Source organism: Pygocentrus nattereri, chromosome 19 (genome assembly GCF_015220715.1).
Source record: "Pygocentrus nattereri isolate fPygNat1 chromosome 19, fPygNat1.pri, whole genome shotgun sequence".
NCBI lineage: Eukaryota > Metazoa > Chordata > Actinopteri > Characiformes > Serrasalmidae > Pygocentrus > Pygocentrus nattereri.
In genome coordinates, this window is record NC_051229.1 from 9,687,489 (window position 1) to 9,708,513 (window position 21,025).

General features: G+C 38.3%; 1 protein-coding gene across 2 annotated transcripts in view; it reads right to left on the reverse strand.

Moving 5' to 3' along the window:
* The window catches only part of gpc5c (glypican 5c), a 306,030-nt gene that overhangs the window by 147,884 nt on the left and 137,121 nt on the right, over positions 1 to 21,025 (reverse strand). The gene's annotated exons all lie outside the window — the stretch shown is intronic.

Consider the following 21,025-nt stretch of genomic DNA (forward strand, 5'->3'; position numbering starts at 1 on the left):
GACACATTTGCAAATAATAACCAGACAGACAGCTAAAAAGAGACTGCACCTGAGAGAGAGAGAGAGAGAGAGAGAGAGAGAGAGAGAGATCTGCCTATCTGAAGCACTGCTTGTATCTATTACTCTGTATTACAAGCACTATCAATACAGTTGTGTTTTCACACTGCCCTCTGCTGGCCCCTACAGTCATTATCTATCAGATCTATCAGGTCCTGTACTGAGCTCATGGTACTGCACAGCCTTCTGCTTACTGCAGGACTATTAAACACATTTCCATTCAATGTTATTTACCTATTCCTGTTTAACAACTCAATTCAGCACAATAAGTAAAAATATCATAGTGACTTGCTCACATGGTGGTGATCATAATTTTGAAACTTTCATTAGTTTTTATTTTTATTTGACTCTTTTTCCGTTACTTTAACAGTTTGTTTTATTATTTATTTCATTTCACTTGTAGTTTTGTGGTGAATATTTTGTCAGCAATCAGTGTGTGTGCTAATAGCACTTCCAAAGTGCACTGCAGTGCATTCAGATGAAGTCTCCTGTTTTAGCCCTGGTGAATTACGCTCAGTTAGGCTGCAAGTTTTACTCAAAGCCATCATCATCTAACTGAGTATTTTTCATATAGAAGGAATTCCCTTCAAGAGCATCCTCAAAGCACTGAAAACCCACACTTAGTTTTTCAGTTTTTTTTATATAACACTTTTTAGTTGTACTTTCTGTTACCGAGGACAGTATAGTTTAGTTCTAGAATATTTAGTTTTGTGTTTTTTATGGTAGTTTTTATCGTAGTTTGCAGGTACATTTGTTCTCATTTGTACTGACAGTTTCCATTTTTGTGATAATCCTGGTTCTGATATAAAATCCTTTTGATAGTTATATCAAAAATACACACACACACACACACACACACGCTATAAAAAGCTGTAAGCAAAAGGTTAAACATGCCAGGTTAAACGTAACCATATGATTTAACCGGTCTGATTTTTTTTTTATTTGTCCTCAGACAAATTCAGACAGCAATAATGTAAATGTAAAGTTTCAGATAAGAAAATTAAATTACTCTGATGTTTATCACATTTCCCTTCACACTTTCAACAATCAGCATTACAGTCCTATTAAAACGCTGTGAAATTTTATTGCGTTCTATTGGTTCCTCTTGGTCCTCTTCTGTTTGTTCTTCTTTTTTTATGATGTTTTATGTTTGTTTTATACACAGCATGTGGCAAAATGTGTGTGTGTGTGTGTGTGTGTGTGTGTGTGTGTGTGAGATCACTGGGTGTTTCTAAAGGAACAGCTGGAGCGATGATGTCACAGGGACAGACCCATGGACAAAAAACAGACAATGTGTCATCACTCAAATGAGAAACCAAAATAAATTAAATTAAATAAATTAAAAAACAAACACACACGCACGCATGCACGCACGCACGCACTCACACACACACACACACACACACACACACACACACACACACACACACTCGCACCCAGACTACACACATATAGACATTTGCACCCACTACAGTTTCTGTTGCTGGTCATGATGTCCGGGAACCATTCAGTTTGCTGGACAAATGAGTAAAAGTCTGGTCACACATTAATGTGAACATAACAGAACCTATACTGTGCTATCAAACGATGCGACAGGATGACAGACATTCACTGTGTTTTCTGCAGAAGCCTCACATGAAACTCTGTGCTATCAAAACATTTGCTGGAATGGCTGCTAGCATTTTACTCTCCCTTTATCTAGAGTTTCTCAGCATGTTTCAGAGCACTTTCTCTTCCAGGTCCTAGAGGCATTTTAAATAGCCTGGCTCAGCTGTCAGCTTAGGCTACATTTACACTATTATTTCATTCAGTATATTTCTACATGCATAAAATGTGCTTTTTGATAAAAAAAAAAAACAGTAAAGTACTGAAAATCTATACTATTATAGCATCAATAGAAATCTATAGCATTAAAATCACAGAGACTACTGGCAACATACTTATTTGGCATATTATATATATATATATATATATATATATATATATATATATATATATATATATATATATATATATATACACACACACTCCTGTGCCAAAAAAAAGAAAAGTTTTGTGTGTAAATCTGCAGAACGTTCTTGACAGAAGCTGTTACAGCTTCAAACAGCTGAAAAATGCTGCTGAGCTAATTTGTAATGTGAGATCAAATATTCTCTATAGGGTTTAAATATGGACTCCAGGTCAAAACCATTAGTAAGTGTATATGTGTGCTACAGTTACTATTTACTGTTAATATTTTATTGGACATTGTGTTTGCCAGGATTTTAATTTTCTGGTCTTGAGTTTCTACTAACATCTACCAGCTAATGGAAACCCTAAAACAACACACACACACACACACACACACACTCCCTCCCTCCCTCCCTCTCTCTCTCTCTCTCTCTCTCTCTCTCTCAATTCTACACTTTCTGCACCTACACAATCAGCACTAACAGCCATATTTACTTTACAAACCACCCTTTTAAGTCTTTATTACTAGTTTAACCGCAAGGCTACGACACCATTTTAACACATTCCAACTAAAGCCACAACAGCTGAGGGCTTCTGAATTTCAGCTGAAGTTCTCATGTCTAATATTTATGACACTCAGCATCTAATTCATCTCTCTCACAGTCTGAAAGGTGTTTTGGCCCAAAGGCACTTATAACACACAGTAAGGCGTACAGAACAAGCCTGCGTACAAAGAGCAACCTGCCACAGTGTAAGAGTGCCAGCTAGCATGGCTGGAACTGCCAACCATATTACCTGGCATGTAAATAAGCAAACACACGTCCAAAACATGCAGTCGCATTCACAGGTATTTTAACCCAGCAATGCAGAGGACTAAAGACCGCACACACTTTTACAGCCTTCAGTAGGGGTGGGAATATCTAGGGACCTCACGATTCGCTTCGTTTACGATTCAGAGGGCTGCGATGCAATTATACAACAATTATGTGTGGGGGGAAGAGTTGGGGGGGTCGCAGTGTCAGTAAAATATCTTCGAAACGGGACGTGTGCAACACAGCGTGAAAGCCCTGTTTCACAATGACTGAGAACTAGCGTGCAGACTGCAGGTCACATAGCAACGATGCGTTATTTGCATTCATAAGCATTGCAGTTGGTTTACTGGCAAGTTAAATCTGCAAAGAGCGTGTCAAACACTAAAAAGTTCAGAAGATGAAGTCACAGATGAAGTCCCGTTCCACCTTAAATGGTGCCGTATTTACATTTGGTGCCTCAGTCATGGTGGAACAGGAAAATTCGAACACGAAGCTGGAGAATAAGAAGTGACTACAGCCTCGTAAAACAAAGTTGAGAGACGTTTTACAAGAAACTGACCCACTTCAGAGGAAATGTTTTCTGGTGGCGATGGGGGGAAAGTGGCTAGAACTAAAGGTTAAAGCAGAGCAAGTAGATCTGTGTTTTCGTTTATATTCTTAACCTAACTTCTACTAGGACATCCGCACATACTGAGACATACTGGACATAAATGTTGTGGCTGAAAAGTTAATCTGATTTGTATTCAAGGGACAAAATTGCTCTTCTTAACATTTGGGTTGTGATTCCTGACCTAAACCTTTTAATGCAGAGCTGTGTTTTTGTTATGTGCACCTCACAGACTGTCCGGGCGCTGCACTTCCGCACTTTCAAGTTCCGCCAACGTTACATTACAAAATAAAATTTAGAAAATCGATTTGACATTTGTGAATTGATTCAGAATCGTTCACATCCGCATCGCGATGCATCTAAGAACCAATTTTTTCCCCACACCTCTAGCCTTTAGCAAAAAAACAAAACAAAACAAAAACAAAGTTTTTACCCTAAGGAACTGAGGGTCTCGGCAGAAACACTTCCTGAGAATATGACCGTATCTCCAGCATATGATCGATCTCAATGGACAATAATGCCTGTCAATATATATGTCAATATACTGTTGATTCAAAATCACTTATAAATGAAGTGAATGGGGAGATGTTACAGCATCAACCTTCAGCTTCCTATTTTAAAAGTGCTGTGAGGGAACAACTTTCCTGTTCTTTTACTAAGTACAGGAAATGTGTCAAAATGACTGGTAACCATGGTAACCAACTGTTAGCAGAAGACAGAGATGATGCTGAAAAACGCTGGAATATTCCTTTAACTTCCTCTGTGAATTTCACTTTTTTGCATGCTCTTAAAGGGGATTTTCTTCTTCCTGCATAACTAAGGTGTAAACAAAGCCATTGAGAGTGGTTTGATGTGATGAATGCTCCACTCTGGAGAAACATACCACAATGCTTAAGAGTTTAATTCGTAAGCCCCTTTTAAAAGTTGTTATGATTAGGATGAAATAGTAACGACTATGCAGCCTGATGTCTGAGACACTGATTTATGACAGTTTTGAGACAAGATTTTGGCCCAAAATACATATTTTCGAATGCATTCATGGTGGAGAGATGCATACAGGATGGCAAATTAGTCCCCAAGGAATTTTTTTTTCTTTCCACATTTACCACTATGTTATGACTCGGTGGTGGTTTTGGACAGTAAATAAAACGGCTATATTTGTAGACATTGTGTCACCTGGTTCCACTGAACTATGTAAAATTTCTAAAAACACAGTACAGTTTCCTTTTAATCCTACCCTACACAGAAAGTCGATCCATATGCTTTACACATCACTCTCTCCCACATGGCATTTGCGCAGTACATCTCTGCTACCTGCTGGTAAATCCAGGCACTGCAAAAGCAAACTAATAGAAAGGGTTCTAGTAGCACAGCAGAACAAAATGTTGACATTCTTCTTTTTTGCCACTGTTTCCACTTATTTACTCAAAAACTTTACTCCTGCAAGATTAAGAAGAAGTACTGTAGAGTAGAAGTACAGTACGTGTAGTTCTGAGCATTTTCAGATTACATTTCTACTGAAGTATATTTGTGAAGAAAAAAAGCCAGTGAATTACTCAAAATTACTGCTGCTGCTTCAGAATTCTAATAAACTGTCATGAAGGTGCAATCACAAAACTTTAAACGACAGTCACAGAAAAACTGGATGAACATTGCTTGAACAAATTTACAGGGAGAAAATACATTGAACAAAACAGGTGTGACTGCCTGCACCTGATCTTCGGTGGCTGGACAGTAAAGAAAAAGGGGGGATGGGGGGGAGCAGGGATGTCTGGCCTATGAATAATCAGATAACTACAGAAGTCCGAGTTTCAAAATGTACCTTCCACCTCCTACTAATTACAGGCAAAAACAGTCCGTTGTGAATTCAGTTTTTGTGACATCACAAACACATTTTTATACATTTGCCTATTCAGCAATTTAGCTCCACCATTCATGCTAAAGTTATAAGAAGTGTGTCAGCCAGACTGATTTTTGAATGAGGTGCAGTATAAGAAAGCTATTATTACTACGGTCACAAAGCTATTATTAATATTGTAATGACATCATGACAAGCTATTATTAATATTGTCATGACATCATGACATGACGTAACATGATACTTATTACTGAACAAAATCTGTCAAGACAACTCATGACAGCATATGACATCTTCCATGACATTTTTATGTTTGTCAGTGTTATGTTTTACTGTGAAGGAGTAGTGCAAATATGTTTATGTACACCATGTTCACAAGTATCCAGATTCAGCTTCTTTGAGGTGCCGTCATCACTGACAAAGGTGTACAAGTGTTGCCAATACAATATGATGCTCTGGAGCAGCCGCTTAAAAGCCCAGGTCCAGCGGCAAGCGTTGGCTAGATGAGTATTAAGACTGACTGAGAGTGACTGAGATCCACCCAATACTTTGGGATGAGCTGGAGTGATCCAGATCTGATCATGCAACATTGGTACCTGATCTCACTAATGCTCTTGTGGCTGAATGTAATCATACCATCTCAGCAAGGTTCCAACTTTTCATGCAAAGCCTTTTTAGAAGAGTAGAGGCTGTTACTGCAGCAAAGGAGAAACAAACCACATTAATACCCTTAATGTCAGAACAAACACTGGATGAGCAGGTGCTTACAAAATTCAGGACATATAGTGTAGCTTTATGCAGTAGGTGGCAGTGTTGGCTTCCTTTCCCACATTAATCAAAGCAGAATGGCCACATTACAATCATTATTCCAAATTTCCTACTCACTCTTTTGTAAGGTACTATATTTATTATATATTCTTTACAAGACTTCAAAAGGCACGGACTGTCACAGGTCAAATTGAGGCAATACTATCTGACACTTACGGAGCTATTAAAAGAACTTTGTTGGTGCAATCCAGGATGCATTAACACATTTTGGATGTGATATATATATATATATATGAGCATATATGAGGAAATGATGGCGCTAACACTACTCTAAGGGGTCAAGCTGATAAGCCTTTATGCAGTTGTGTACAAAAGTTAATACCTTCAGTTAAATTCTATGCCTAGTTAAATTCTAGTTGGACATGTCCTCTACAGAGAACAAACTTAAATATGGTGTTTTTCTGCTATTTCAGCGCTATTCAGTTAAACATTTGAAGTGTCAAGCTTATTTACAGTAAGTATTTGATCGTCAAATGCTCATATAAATCAGGCGACTAATGACTGATTCATATATATATATATATATATATATATATATATATATATATATATATATATATATATATATATATGTGTGTTTGTGTGTGTGTGTGTGTGTGTGTGTGTGTGTATAGGCGTATGAATAGAGTTGGGTCTGTTTTTTAGACAGGCAGGATGACAGAGTGATCCCACCCACATATAGGCTAAGTACAGGAATGTGTACTGGGGGAGGCTGAGCAGGGGGTACAAAAGCACACATACAGTCCATACTGAAAGCATTCTGTATGGCAAGAAGGAGAAATGGTATAGCAGAGTAACTCTCTCTCTCTCACACACACACTGAGCGGTATGCCTGGTATATTCTAAAAGAAACAACACAAATGCCTTCATAAAGATAAACTTTCACCGTCTCTCCAGCACACACACACGAGGGATGAGCGTGTTGAGTGACAGGGTCAGGGGGGTTAGGCCTGTCAGCTGCTGTATGAAGAGTACAGTGCATGTCCTGCACAGCAGAAATATATTGCATACATATATAACCAGACAGAGGGTGGATTCACACGCATATAACACTGCACTTCTGTTACTTGATCAATGCAGCTTAGCATGCATAGTCTGTGTATATTTGAAAAGGTATCTTGTTAATATGTGTAACCTATTATTTTTATGTTTTCTTCTACTCTTTTTATTACGTTTTAGGCTTTATTATGCTGTATTTGACTTTTTTACGTTTTTAGATTAGTACTGTTTAGGATTTATTCAACGGTTGTGTTTTACTTTTTATTGAGTTGTTATTTTTATTTGCAAGCTTTTTCCTATTGTTTATTATAATTTCCTATGCTGTATTCTACTGTTTATTAGCTCTTCAAGCATTAATTAGCTTGCAATGTCAAGCCAAAGTTCATGAACTTTCACCTTCTAGTTCTAATATTTATTTTTAAGGTTTTATTCCTCTCAATTGTTAGGCTGTGTCATATTCTTCATTACTTTTAGAATTTACTCCATCATTTATTAACATTTTAGACTGTATTTTAGTAATTACTATTGTTATTATTGCTTTTCTTAGACTTCATTTTCCTGTATTTTGTGTTATTACTGTTTTATTCTATTCATTATTATTATTTTTATTTTTTTAGGATTTATTCTATTCTTCTTTCTGTCAATGTCAAGAAAGGCATTCTTATCTATTCTCGTGTATTGTATGAGCACAGATGAACCTGACAACAGTGAGACGAACACACACACACACACATACACACACACACACACACACACACACACACACACACACACTTCCTGTGGCTGAAAAGTTATATCCTCTTTAGTTGAGCTGGTGTTAGGCATTTGTGGTGTTAGGTGTAAACGTCTAGATTAGAGCAGTGAAAAGAGCTCATTCTCTCTCTGATCCCCCCATTCTGCCCCCTCACACAATAGCCGCCTGGCACACTGCACTAACATATGGCTGCACCGGGTCATTTCACTAACAGGTGACACATTTACCGGGGGTGAAATTTGGCATGCCATCACTGAAGGCCAACTGTAAGTAATGAATGCAGAGCCATAAATAGCACTGAAAGACATTCATATGATGGCAGCACCAGAGCATGAAAAGTACGTGTTATCGAATGGCACTGCAGGAAGAAAAAGCACAGACAACAATGCTGTCATTGTTATCAATGTTATCATTGTTCTCTATGCTTTCGTTTCTGCAGTACCAGGCTCCAGCCACCAAAGCTGTTAATGATGGTATACTCATGACTTAAATACAGTGGCTCTGTGCGGGAACACTACACCATAATGAAGCACAATTAAATTAACCCACAAATGGTCTTCTTACATTTATATTTGTGTATGTAAGGAGAATAGGAGATATTTTACTATGAAATTCTCATTATCCTGGAAAAATGTATAAAAAATATGCACTTTTTAAATGCACTATAATGTCTTGTTATCAAAACAAACAGAAGAAGGTCAAAAGCACTGAGTATATATAGAATGAGGCCAGCACTATAGAAAAACACTGGTAGTAGTATGGGTCACACTAAAGAGTTCAGTGACTAAACATGGCACAGAATGCCATTGACATTTCTGTCCAGCTAGATCTGCCCCAGTCAACTGTACACACGATTATTGTAAGGGAAGCATCTAGGGGCATCTAAGTGTTGGCCCCAGAAAACTCAGAGTGTGGCCGCTGAGTGCTGAATCATGCAGCGCATTAAAATCACCTATTCTTTGTCACCCACTACAGCTCCAAACTGCCTCTGGAAGCAACTCCACCACAAGAGCCGCACATTGGGAGCTTCATGAAATAGGTTTCCACAGCCGTGCAGCTGCACACAAGTCTAAGATCGCTATGCACAATACCAAGCGTCAGCTTGAGCAGTGTAAAGCACGCAACCACTGGACTCTGAAGCTGTGGAAGTATGTTTTCTGGAGTGACCCCCATAATTTAGAAATACTTCTGGAATGAACATATTTCAAACAGTTTCAAAAGAACAGAATCCGACTCATTCAGTTCACCGCTATAATACAACTGTATTTAAACAGTGAATGACTGACTTTGCTTCATGTTCAGCTTTGTCAAATTCAACACTTCAAAAGTTCCCTCCAATCACCACAATTACTCAGTGACACAAAGTCGGCCATACAGGGCAAACTAGACGTGTCTGAATTAGCCATTTGAAAAGCACTCAGTCACCACAATAACTCTTTTGTCACATGCAGGCTAAGCCAGGAATATTTGGGTGAAGTGCTGGGTCAGGGTCAGACATGAAAGTTTTATGGTATAGAAGCTGCCACACAAATTTGTAACCAGTAAGATGCCCCTGGAATAGTTGGAATAGCTAATCCTGCAAACGCTCTGTTCTTTGTTTGAAAAGGCTATACAAAATGATTATATCAGAGATACATGACGATATTGATAGAGATATCAGCTGATCTTCAGTGGCATTCAGTTCTCTGGAACAGCAGAATGTTTACATGATACTGGGCTACTGTGCTAAAACATCTGCATTTTATTTACTTTACTGCACTTGTAACCCTCTACAAATGAACTGTCCTGGGAAATTTAGTCCCAATTTCTACCGTTTATGAATGTTTTGTTTCAACATCAGCCCACAGCTTCCAATAAGGTGTATCCCTACTACTACACAGGAAAGTTATGAAACCACACATGTGGACAGGAGTAAGATTTTACATCCAGCTCTCAGACTGATAAGGAAGGTAAGAGGAAAGCCAGCAGTCAATTGAAGACAGCTGCAGGATGACCTGAAGGCAGCAGGAACAACACTTACACAGAGAACACTAAGAAATCAACTACACCCCATGCAAAACTCCTCTGCTAAAAAAGCACAGAGATTTGCACACTAGCATTTAGATGAATCAGAACTGTGTGAAACAATGTCATCTGGCCAAAAACAAAAACAGACGTATTTGGTAACAATTTGTCTTATGTTTGCAGAAAAAGGGTTGCAGGTATGACCTCAAGAACAAGACATCACCAGTGAAGTATGGAGGTGGACATGGAGTGAATGGAATGAACGGCAACATGACTGGAGAGATATACCAGGAGATATAAGATCATTTAATCTCATCAGGCAAGAAACGGAATCTGAGATGACAGACATTTCAAAACACAACAATCCCAAACATACAGCCAAGATGAGAGAGGGTTGCTTTCTAAAAAAGAAGAAAGTGCTTGCATGTCCAAGCCATGTCAGAGCAGTTGAATCATATTTAAAATATATGAAGGATTTTGAAAGTCTTTTAGAGGGACCCTTGTAATCTTGAGGAATTGAAGACACAAAGCTGTAATTACCAACTGTAATGTACTAATGTTGTTAAATTGTGGTGCCTGAATAATTTTAATCCTAGCAATTTCATTTTTTAGAGATATGTAACAAAACCAAGTATCTGAATACTGTACTCTATGTGACATAGCCTGACAAATGATGACCAACATATTTTTCAAAGAACACGGATGTTTTTCTGAATGAGAAAACTCTCAACACTGATTAGCCTGGGGGTCTACTGTTTTTTTTTCCTTCCACAACACTAACTGATGAGGATCTTTAACTTTTCATCTGAGGTCATTACACTTGAGCAAGCACTGTTGTGTAATGTCGAATGAGTGTGGGAAACCTTCAGTAAATACATTTTAATTACACTCAGGCAGGCTGGGAGGTGGGCGCGTGAAATTAAAGCATTCTGGTGCATATGGCCCACACTATGCCTCCTGGATAACAGACATATCAAATAATAAGAAGCAGATTGTACAAAGCTCTATAGATAATGTCACAGACTAAAGCAAAGCCAAAAATAATAAAAAGGGTCATAAAAACTGATGGTTACTTTTCCATTTAAATTTTCTTTGGATTAAAAATATAGTTTATGTGCAAGCATCAACCATATTCATATGGGCAAGCATTGTTTTCCACATAAACATACACGTTTTATAGAAATGAACTTTAAAAGCCATAATTTCAGCATTCTGCATACCTAAAAGTTCAAAGATTCTGTTTTTATACATAATTACATAAACTTTGAAGAGACTCAAGTTCTAAACATCCTATGATTAATACCATCACTCACTAGCTTGGGCACAGACTCACAACAAAGTATGTTACTTCCCTTGTTCTGATGTGCCACAGCACTGCCTGCAAACACTGCTGTAATACTTTATATGCATATGTTTATATCTATTCAAAAACATTGTGTTAATTTAGCTGCTACCTTCATAGTAAGTAAGTAAACATTTATTTATATAGCACTTTTCTAAGCACAGCTACAAAGTGCTTCACAAACAACAAGTACTAAAAATAGAATGATAAAACAAAACAGATACATATAACTATAAAAACAGTACAGCTATATTCATAAACAACATAAAACTTACATAAAACCATAAAAACAATGCAGCACTATCCAATAAATAACAAAAGCATCACCTGTGACCAAAAGCTAATGAATAGAGATGCGTTTTGAGTCTTCCTTTAAAAATGTCCTTTGATCCAGCTAGTCTAACATCCAAAGGCAGAGCATTCCACAACTTGGGGGCATACACAGAAAAAGCACAATCTCCCTTTCGTTTCCGTTTTGTCCTAGGGACCACTAAGAGCCCCTGACTAGATGACCTTAGTGATCTGGTACTAGGATACGGTGATAATAACTCTGAAATATATTTTGGCCCATCACCGTGCACCGCCTGGTATGTTAAAACCAAAATTTTGAACTGAATTCTAAAAACAACAGGCAACCAATGCAGAGATGCCAGTACAGGGGTAATATGCTCCCTTCTTTTAGTCCCGGTAAGTACCCGGGCAGCTGCATTCTGAACCAGCTGCAGCCGTGCCATTACCCCTTGATTAAGACATGTAAATAGTGCATTGCAATAATCAAGTCGTGATGATACAAAAGCATGAATGATCTTCTCTGTGTCCTGGAAGGAGAGCATTTTCTTGATTTTGGCAATATTTCTCAGTTGAAAATAACAGGCCTGCACCAGCTTTGTTATATGCATTGAGAAATTAAGATCTGAGTCAAAGATGACTCCGAGGTTTCTGGGATAAGGGTTTATCTGTGAAGCCAATAACCCAAGTTCCTTCTTTAGGTTATCAGCAACCTTTTGAGAACCCAGAACCAATACTTCTGTTTTCCCGTCATTTAATTTGAGGAAATTACAGCTCAGCCAATCCTTAATTGCTTTAATACAATCAGTGAGACTCTCTAATCTCCTGAAGTCGTTCCTTTTAACAGAGAGATAAAGCTGTGTATCGTCTGCGTAAAAATGATAAGAGATATTAAAACGACGAATCAGGTCACCTAAGGGGAGCATATACAAGTTAAAAAGTATAGGACCAAGGATTGAACCTTGTGGAACTCCACACGTTAGATCAGCACATGAAGATAACTTTCTTCCAGTAGATACCCTAAAGGTTCTATTTGTCAAATACGAAATGAACCAATCTAATGCAGTTCCAGATATTCCAACCCACTGATGCAACCTCTCTATTAAAATATTATGATCAACTGTATCGAAGGCTGCACTTATATCCAATAAAACTAAAACAGAGACTTCCCCAGCATCTGCATTCATCAAGAGGTCATTTAATATTCTCAAAAGCGCTGTTTCAGTGCTATGTTTCTGCCTGAAACCTGACTGAAATTTCTCAAAAATACTGTTTTCTTCTAAAAAGAACAGCAGCTGTTTTGCGACCACTTTCTCAAGAATTTTTGAGATAAAAGGTAACTTTGAGATTGGCCTGTAATTTACACAATCCATCGGATCAAGACCAGGTTTCTTGAGAATCGGCTCCACGATCGCCAATTTAAAACAATCTGGCACACAGCCCGTATTAAGTGAAAAATTCACTATTTCTTGAAGATAAATGCCCACAGAATCGAGAATGCTCTTAACAAATATAGCTGGGAGAATGTCACCAGGAGAAGTTGAAGGATGTAAACAATTCACAACTTCTTTTAATTCCTCAAGGGAAATGGGAGAAAACTGAGTGAAAATTTCAACTTCTTCATTTTGAGGAGCCACATCACAATTTAAACGAGAAGAAATTGCTATATTATGTTTCAGAGCCTTGATTTTATCCAAGAAAAATCTTAAAAACTGTTCAGCATCAATCTCAGAACTAGGTGTAATCACAGCCACCCCGTTAACCAGGTTGTCTATCCTAGAGAACAAGAACCTTGGATTACGTATATTTGCAGTTATTAATTCATTAAAATATTTGGCTCTTACACTCCTCATTCTGTTGTTAAAAATAGACCATAAATCCTTCAAATATAAGTAGTGAACTTGAAGTTGAGACTTTTTCCATTCCCGTTCTACCCTCCTACATATCCTTTTCAAGCTCAAGATATCCTCATTAATCCATGGGGTAGAATTCACAAGAGATTTCATCTTCATTCTAACAGGAGCGACCTTATCTAAAACACTTAAACATAAAGAATTAAAAGAGCTAGCCAAATCATTTACACCAGTACAGAAAGACAGCTGTTTACTAACACCTGTGAACTCATTTAAAAATTGTGATATTACGTCTTTGTTAAAAGCCCGAGACCGTACACAGCGTTTGGGGCTAGCCTTATTCATAAATAAGCGCATATTAAAAGTAATACAATTATGGTCTGACACAAATAGGTCTACCAAAGAAACAGAGTGAGGGCACACTCCTAGAGAGAACACCAAATCCAGTGTGTGACCCCGATTATGAGTTGGGCCAACTACATGCTGAACAAAATTAAAGGATTCCAAGGTGTTCAAAAATTCTAGGGCAGGTCCATCAGAGTCATCGTCAATATGAAAATTAAAATCACCCAGCAGCAATGCTTTGTCATACTCCAGCACTAGGGAAGACAGCAAGTCCTGTAATTCTGACATGAAACCGCTAAAAGACGTGGAAGGAGGGCGATAAATGACAGTATGCACAGCATACTGGATTTTCGCCAGGTACTTTAAAACACAGCAGTTCAAAAGTTGTAAAAACCCCAACAGAGACATTCAGACATTTAAAAGAGTCTTTAAAAATGACAGCCAAGCCACCACCACGTCCTGATATCCTTGGAGAATTTAAACAGGAGTAATACGGGGGGCATAGTTCATTTAAGTGCCAGTTCTCTCCAGGTTTAAGCCACGTCTCTACTAAACACAGAAAATCCAAGTCACGGGAAGATATAAAGTCTCGCATAACAAACGCCTTATTTGAAAAGGATCTGACATTGAAAAGCGCAAACTTAGAGTCAGACACATGTCCCATGTCCGATGGCGAAAGGCAGGGAATTTCACGCAAGTTATTTGAATTCACTCCGCAGTAGTGAATAGTAGCATCAGTTACGTTAGGGGTTAAATGTCAAGTGCACAGGCAGTCTTAGATTGACTTGCCTGGTGAAACCTTCATGCAACTTGAGTTGCTTGAGCTTTACATTCAACTAAAATTCACTAAAACCTTGCAAATCACTAGAAACTGAAAAGGTCTCAACTTCAAGAAACAAGAGAAGAAGAGATATTTGCTCAAATAACCTTTTGATGATGGTGGAGGAGTGCACCATCCAGCACGTTACTGCAGAATCTCCCATATATGCTCCCTTGGGTTAAGATCTGGTGACTATGAAGGCAACAAAATATGATGTACATCAAATTATACAGTGACCCCTGAGGCCCTGTACAGTTCATCCTGGAAGAGACCACTCCCATGAAGATGGAAAGGTTTCATCATAGTAAAAAGGTGATTAGAATAACTTTGTATTGACTTCTCTCCAAGGGAACATGCCACTAAAATCCACCCCATACTATAACCAAACCCCCTCACTGTAGGTGTCAAGCATTCAGAGATGTACCATCCTCTGGGTGTAGGCCGCACATGCACTCTCCCACTTGTGGAGTATTTGGTGAAGCACAAGTGCTGGCAGTTTTAAACCAATAAACTCTTAAATGAGCATTCATCTCCAATATAATATCCCTCTCTATGAAGTTGCGGATGGACTGTTCTTGTTAACACAGTCGATCACATCCCGCATTGATATGCTCAGTCACCTGAGAAACAGATGCTCTGCCCTTTTCTCCTACATACTGCACAAATACACAAGCATTACAGTTCTTAAATGTGCACTTTCAACCATAATTTGCAGACTTGTTTAAGAAATGTCTTTTTCAGATCCAAATGCAGAATCACTTTAGTCACTGTTTGCCTTGAAACACTTGCCAGATGAGTAGTCTGTGAATGAAGCTCCTGTCATCCCATGCCCCAGAAACAAAGCCTTTCCCTCATCTTGATCAGGAGGAATAGACTCATGGTAGGATGTAGGAGGTAACTGCTGAACTGTATCATGCAGTACTTATGTTTTTAAACTCATTCACTCAGCTTTTCCTTTAATTTGTTACCCATCTGGTATGTTTCATGAAGTACGAAATGATGTACGTACGAAACCTCACCATTTAAAACTTGCTTTCCGATTCATGGTCAAGTCCTATGACCACTGCTTCTGCCATATTAGACCTGTTACCTCATATGCTCTCAATGCTCAGGGAGTCACTGAGATCATGGAAACTGAAGGAGTTGATTAATGCAGGAGATTCTCAGTGCAGTAGCCATCGCACAGGGGGAAGATATGAAAGCTGACTGTAATGCAGATGAACATTCTCCTTGGCTCTTGTGCAGAGTCCCATCGCATCAATTATAACGTCACAACCTCCTACACATTCTTTTCTCCAGCAGGAAAAACATATATTCACCAAAAGGCTCTGCAGGTCACAAAGGAGGAATAAATACTGTAAACTGTAACGACTTCTCTGTGATGGTTTTGAGCTACATCAACACACACGCACACATACGCATGCACACGTATGCACGTCCGCACTTTTTTCCCTTTTTATAGACAAGAATCACTGTGGTACACAGGCTACTAAGCAGGGAATTTAGTGCAGATAAATGTTTATAGATAAGTAATTTGAATATGCTAGTCATATGCAACAGCACAGGTTTTCAGTAATTAGTATTAAGCCAGAAAGCCAGGACAAAAACAAAAACAAAAAAAAATCTTGGAAGCAGCTGACTCTAACCTGGAGAGAAAGTTCCTCTTATCTTCCTTGGACGGTGCTCTCAGAAAAATGTAATAACATTAAATAAAATGTACACAATGTTTTATTCGCTTTTACTCTTGAACACTGAGTAATAAAGGGGCCTTTAAAGCTCCAGTACAGTAAACTCACCACTGTCTCTGGTGAGTTTAATTTACTGAGAAAACTTTCTGTACAGCTTAAGTGCCAAGTGGTTAGCTGAATTTTGAGAATGTGAGTTTTATTAAAGATTTTCTACAGTTAATGTTAAAAAACTAGAACAGAAAGAAGGCCAAAGCTACTATGGACGGTGCATATTTGTTTATTATGGCTTTATCGATAATCGCAATTTTTTTTTAAAACTAGAAATATCTTAATTATTTTTAGACATGACCCAGGCCTACTTCAAACATATGCGTCCACTCACTGTAACTACGATATTTAGTCTGCAGTTTTGGGGTCATTAGGGGAGGGGGTCTCTAAACAATAGTCCAGTGAATTTTGTCCCAGTGGTAACAGGGAGTTGTTTAGCTAACTTTCAGCAAGGCTCAAATACATTAGGTACCATGTGGTTATTTGTTGCTCGTGTTAATTGTTCAATCTGAGACTGTATTACTCTACAAAAACCCACGCAATACATGGTGAAGTACATAGTGCATAATAGGGCTGTTAAAATTCAACATTCAATATTTGTGGATTCCAAAGGAAAAATGCACAGTCAAATTTAGAAAACATTAATCCAAATATTTACCACTTCCTTTGCGGCAGCTGCAGTGTTCCTAGCCACTTAGTGAACAGTATTATCAGAAACAATGATGACTAAATGGTCTTTGCTGAGCATAAACAAAGCAATTTATTTAGGCTTTAATCAGAACTGTATGGGGTTTCGAACACATATGACAGGTTTTTGCAGCTTAGTCATTCTGAAATAAACAATGTGTTTACATTATAAAACAAAGAATGCTAATGAGCAGAAATATGCTGTGAGGCAACCGAATAATCTGCTGCAGAAGGCAAACTTTTCTGACAAACAATGCTCTCAAATGTGGACACTGTGTAGCGCAGTCAGCTAATAATTTATGCTGAGCAGCCCTCTTGGAGCCAAGACATGAGATATTAACTAACACTCTGTTCACAATGTTCTTCAAACGTTCTTTAGTGAAAAGTATCTAGAACCAGGAACACTCAAAGAACGCTTTGCATGCATAAAATTGTTCTTTGCATGATGAAATGGATCATCAGGTTGATGGAGAACGTGTTGTATATGCTTCTATACAGAACCTTTTTGCAAATGTTTCTATAAAGCATTAAAAAGCACTACTGTTACAAGTTTGACATGAACAATAATAGAACCCTTTCACCATTCAAAGAACCACTTGATCATGCACAGGGTTCTTGGAGAGTTCATGGTACTATACAGAACTACTGTCTTTACTAAAGAACCCTTCAAGAACCATCTTTTTAAGAGTTTAGAAACTTGGAAGTTACTCCAATGATGTATCTTCTTACTTTTAATTTTTTGCCAAGAAAAAAAAAAATCTTGGAAAATTAATTTCTAATATTTTTAAAACACACAAGGGAAAAATCGAATTAGATTTCTGTTCCTATCTGATAGCCTTACTTTACATAAAAAAAAACAAAAACAAAAACATTTTAATACACCAAGTGAAAATGTGCCTGACCAGTCGAGGCACAAGACCCTCAGAATGAAGCTCAGGGACAGAGAGCAATAGGAAGCAACGGGAGTAGGATTCCAGTGTGCGCTTCAAGTCACAGAGTCATGGGATCCCTGTGTGTGTATGTGTGTGTGTGTGTGTGTGTGTGTATGCAGGAATGCGACACAGGGCACCGCAAAATGCACGGCATTACCGGACGGTCACGTCTGGTCTGCTATCGTTAAGCGGTCCGTCTAACAGCAGACACGCAACACCTTCTGTGTCGTCCCTGAAGTAGGAGGTGCGGGGTGAGAATATCACTGGGCAGCGGAACATGTTGATAGTTCAGGGTTTTACTGTCTCCTCCGTTCCCCTGAATGAGTGGGTGTGAGTCAGGGCAAGATGCTGAGAGCAGGGTGTAAGACTCAATTGGTGAAAGCTGCAGAATGACTCACACTAGCAAGACCAGACAAGCACCTGATACATAGCGTGGGAGTGCGAGTGGTTTAAGAGGGAAGAGATGATCCAATGAAACCAAACTCTATGGCTTGCTAATAAATCCTGATTGCATTGCCATCGTGCTTACAATTCTTCTGTGGTTCTTCTGCCATTCGTCTTCTCTGCCTTCATGCTCTCATGCATTTCTCTTGTCTACCATTCTAGTGCTCTACCTTAATATCCTCTACAACTCACATCTCTTTCCAGCCCTTGAAACACTCTTGGCCTTTTCACACTTTCATATTCGATGCAGCAGAGGTTGTCCTAGTAGGGAAACATTACAGCAGTGTCAATATAACAATATCCAAGGTCTCAGAAGTAGAGGACTCGCTCCTTAAGGTATTTATCCATTTTGTCAGGAATAATATTGTTTGAGGAGTCATTTTCTGACTATTTTACAGTGTCAGAATTAGTACAGTGACAGTACCCAGAGGTCCCAAGAGTTTAATGCCTCTAACAGCTCTAAGTTAATAAATATATTAGCTGATACCTTTTGAGCTGAAACATTTTTAAAACATCATTATGGCAGAGAGGTAGATGCAAAGCACTTGAGAGGCAAAATAGTTTCCACAGAAATGCATTTTGTTTAGATTTACTACTATTTCATCATCAACATTACATATGCAAACTTTTTTTACTAAATTTTACAAAACACTTAAAGGACTAAAATGTAATAAACGGACTGATGTTTTTTAATAGAGAAAATTCTTTTAGAATTTTCATAATGTCCATCAGGCATGCATATGAGCTAGAAAGTTCATTCACTAGTAGGACTGGGTATTGAAATTTGATAGCTAAAAGGTACCGACCGAAACTTCTCGTTACTACCGAAAAAGCTCAAAATATCATTGCTTATTTTTGGTACTTTGCATAAAACACAAATTACAACAGATTAGTGGAGTGACCTTACTACTAATGCAAAAAAAAAGAACAGAAAAAAAAAAACAAACAAAAAACAAACAAACAAAAAAACAACACAGTAAGCTAAATATCTTGAAGAGGTTGAAAGTTTGGTTCTACTTTCAAAATGTTGCTAAGAACAGTTCCAGGCGCAACAAGTGACTTTAGAAAGTGGCTTCCAAAACAAGTGATTACACACGGAATTAAAGCCTGTTAAGAAAACTGCAGAACTTTCGACTGCATGAAGAACAGCACTGCATCGCCGCTGAAGATGCGAGAATCTGGGCAAAATAGGTTACAACCACATGCAAACACCAGCGTTTGCAGAGATCAATATCAAGTAAGTTAATGGTTTACTGTACATGTTTCACACTTTGCCAGAGAAAACTAACACTTGTTCCAATACTATTTGTCAGCGGTGAAAGCCAGTTAGGTTTCAGCTAATATTAGCATAAAACTAACACATATTAGCTAGCTAGCTGGCTATAATTCACACGCCGCATGAACGTAACTGTAACGATATAATTCATGTTTCGTAGGTTTCATGAATAAGCCCTATTAACTTGCATGTCATTTTCATATTGAAGGTGAGGGGTTTGACAGTGTTCAGCAGTCAGTTCTACTTGCGCTAATGTGGCTGCCCAAAGACATGCAGCCCTTTTCAATGTAGCAGATAAGCTTTAGGTTTAGGTGGGATACGATGGATAGATCATTTGTTTTATCCCTCTATGGCGAACCTATAACAGTACTTACAATAATGTGACTGTGCTTTGTGAATGTTTTTCTTTGTGTTTTTATTTATTCAGATAGAAGCATTAAATATCAGCCCCCATCCAGAGACATGCCATCAATATCTGCCTGGTATGCAGTAGAAAAAGAAAATCATAATTATTCTTTTTTTGTATTTCTCATTATGGTATTGTTATGGAATTGAAAGTATCGCATTGGTATCAAACATTTTCAAATGATACCCAGCTCTCCTCACTAGCAAGCTAGTTACCTTAGCATCCTATGAGTTCTATATGATTTATATTTTGCCTTCCTGCTCAAATAATGTAAACTACAGTCAATCAAAAAATCTTCAATTGCTATAGTTATGTAAAAAGACCAATAGCTTTCATTATTCACTGAGTAAAACTAGATTCATGAAAAGAAAATAGCCATTGATGCCCACCTCTACTTTCAGAAAAACATTAACGTTGGACTCCAGTCCAGTCCTGGTGCGAAATGCAACGCAGTGTGCGGACTGAACTGCATTAAGTAGAAATATGCTGAACTTTTTCACAGTACACTGGGGCAGGCATCACCACCTCAGCCATCATGCACCACATGACTCCAGCAGAACTCTCCACTGAAATTAATAGGATGTGGCACAACAGAGTTTCAAGTGGATATGCACAGTAGGAAATTCAGAAACTCGGTACTGAATGACAGAACTGAAGTTTTGTTGGTATCAAAAGGAAATTAATTTTAATACCCAGCTCTAAATTCTAAGAACCAAAAATCCCATGTCCTCTTCCCCTAAATGTTGCAAATCAGCCAAGAGATTTGGAGTGCTTCCACTGGAGCTCCATGGCTAAAGCAGCTAACAAGTATTCTTCTACACATCTTCTAAGCTGCTTCTCCTTCTGGGTCACAGTCGTCATCGGGCAGAAGGCAGGATACACCCTGGACAGGTCATCAGTCCATCACAGGGCAGACAGGCTCTAACAAGTAGTGCCATGCTTATATCCAAGCAATTAAAAAACTAAAAGCAACTAAAAGCAGTACAAGGCATGTTGAATTTTGTCTATGTTTATAAACAACAGTATG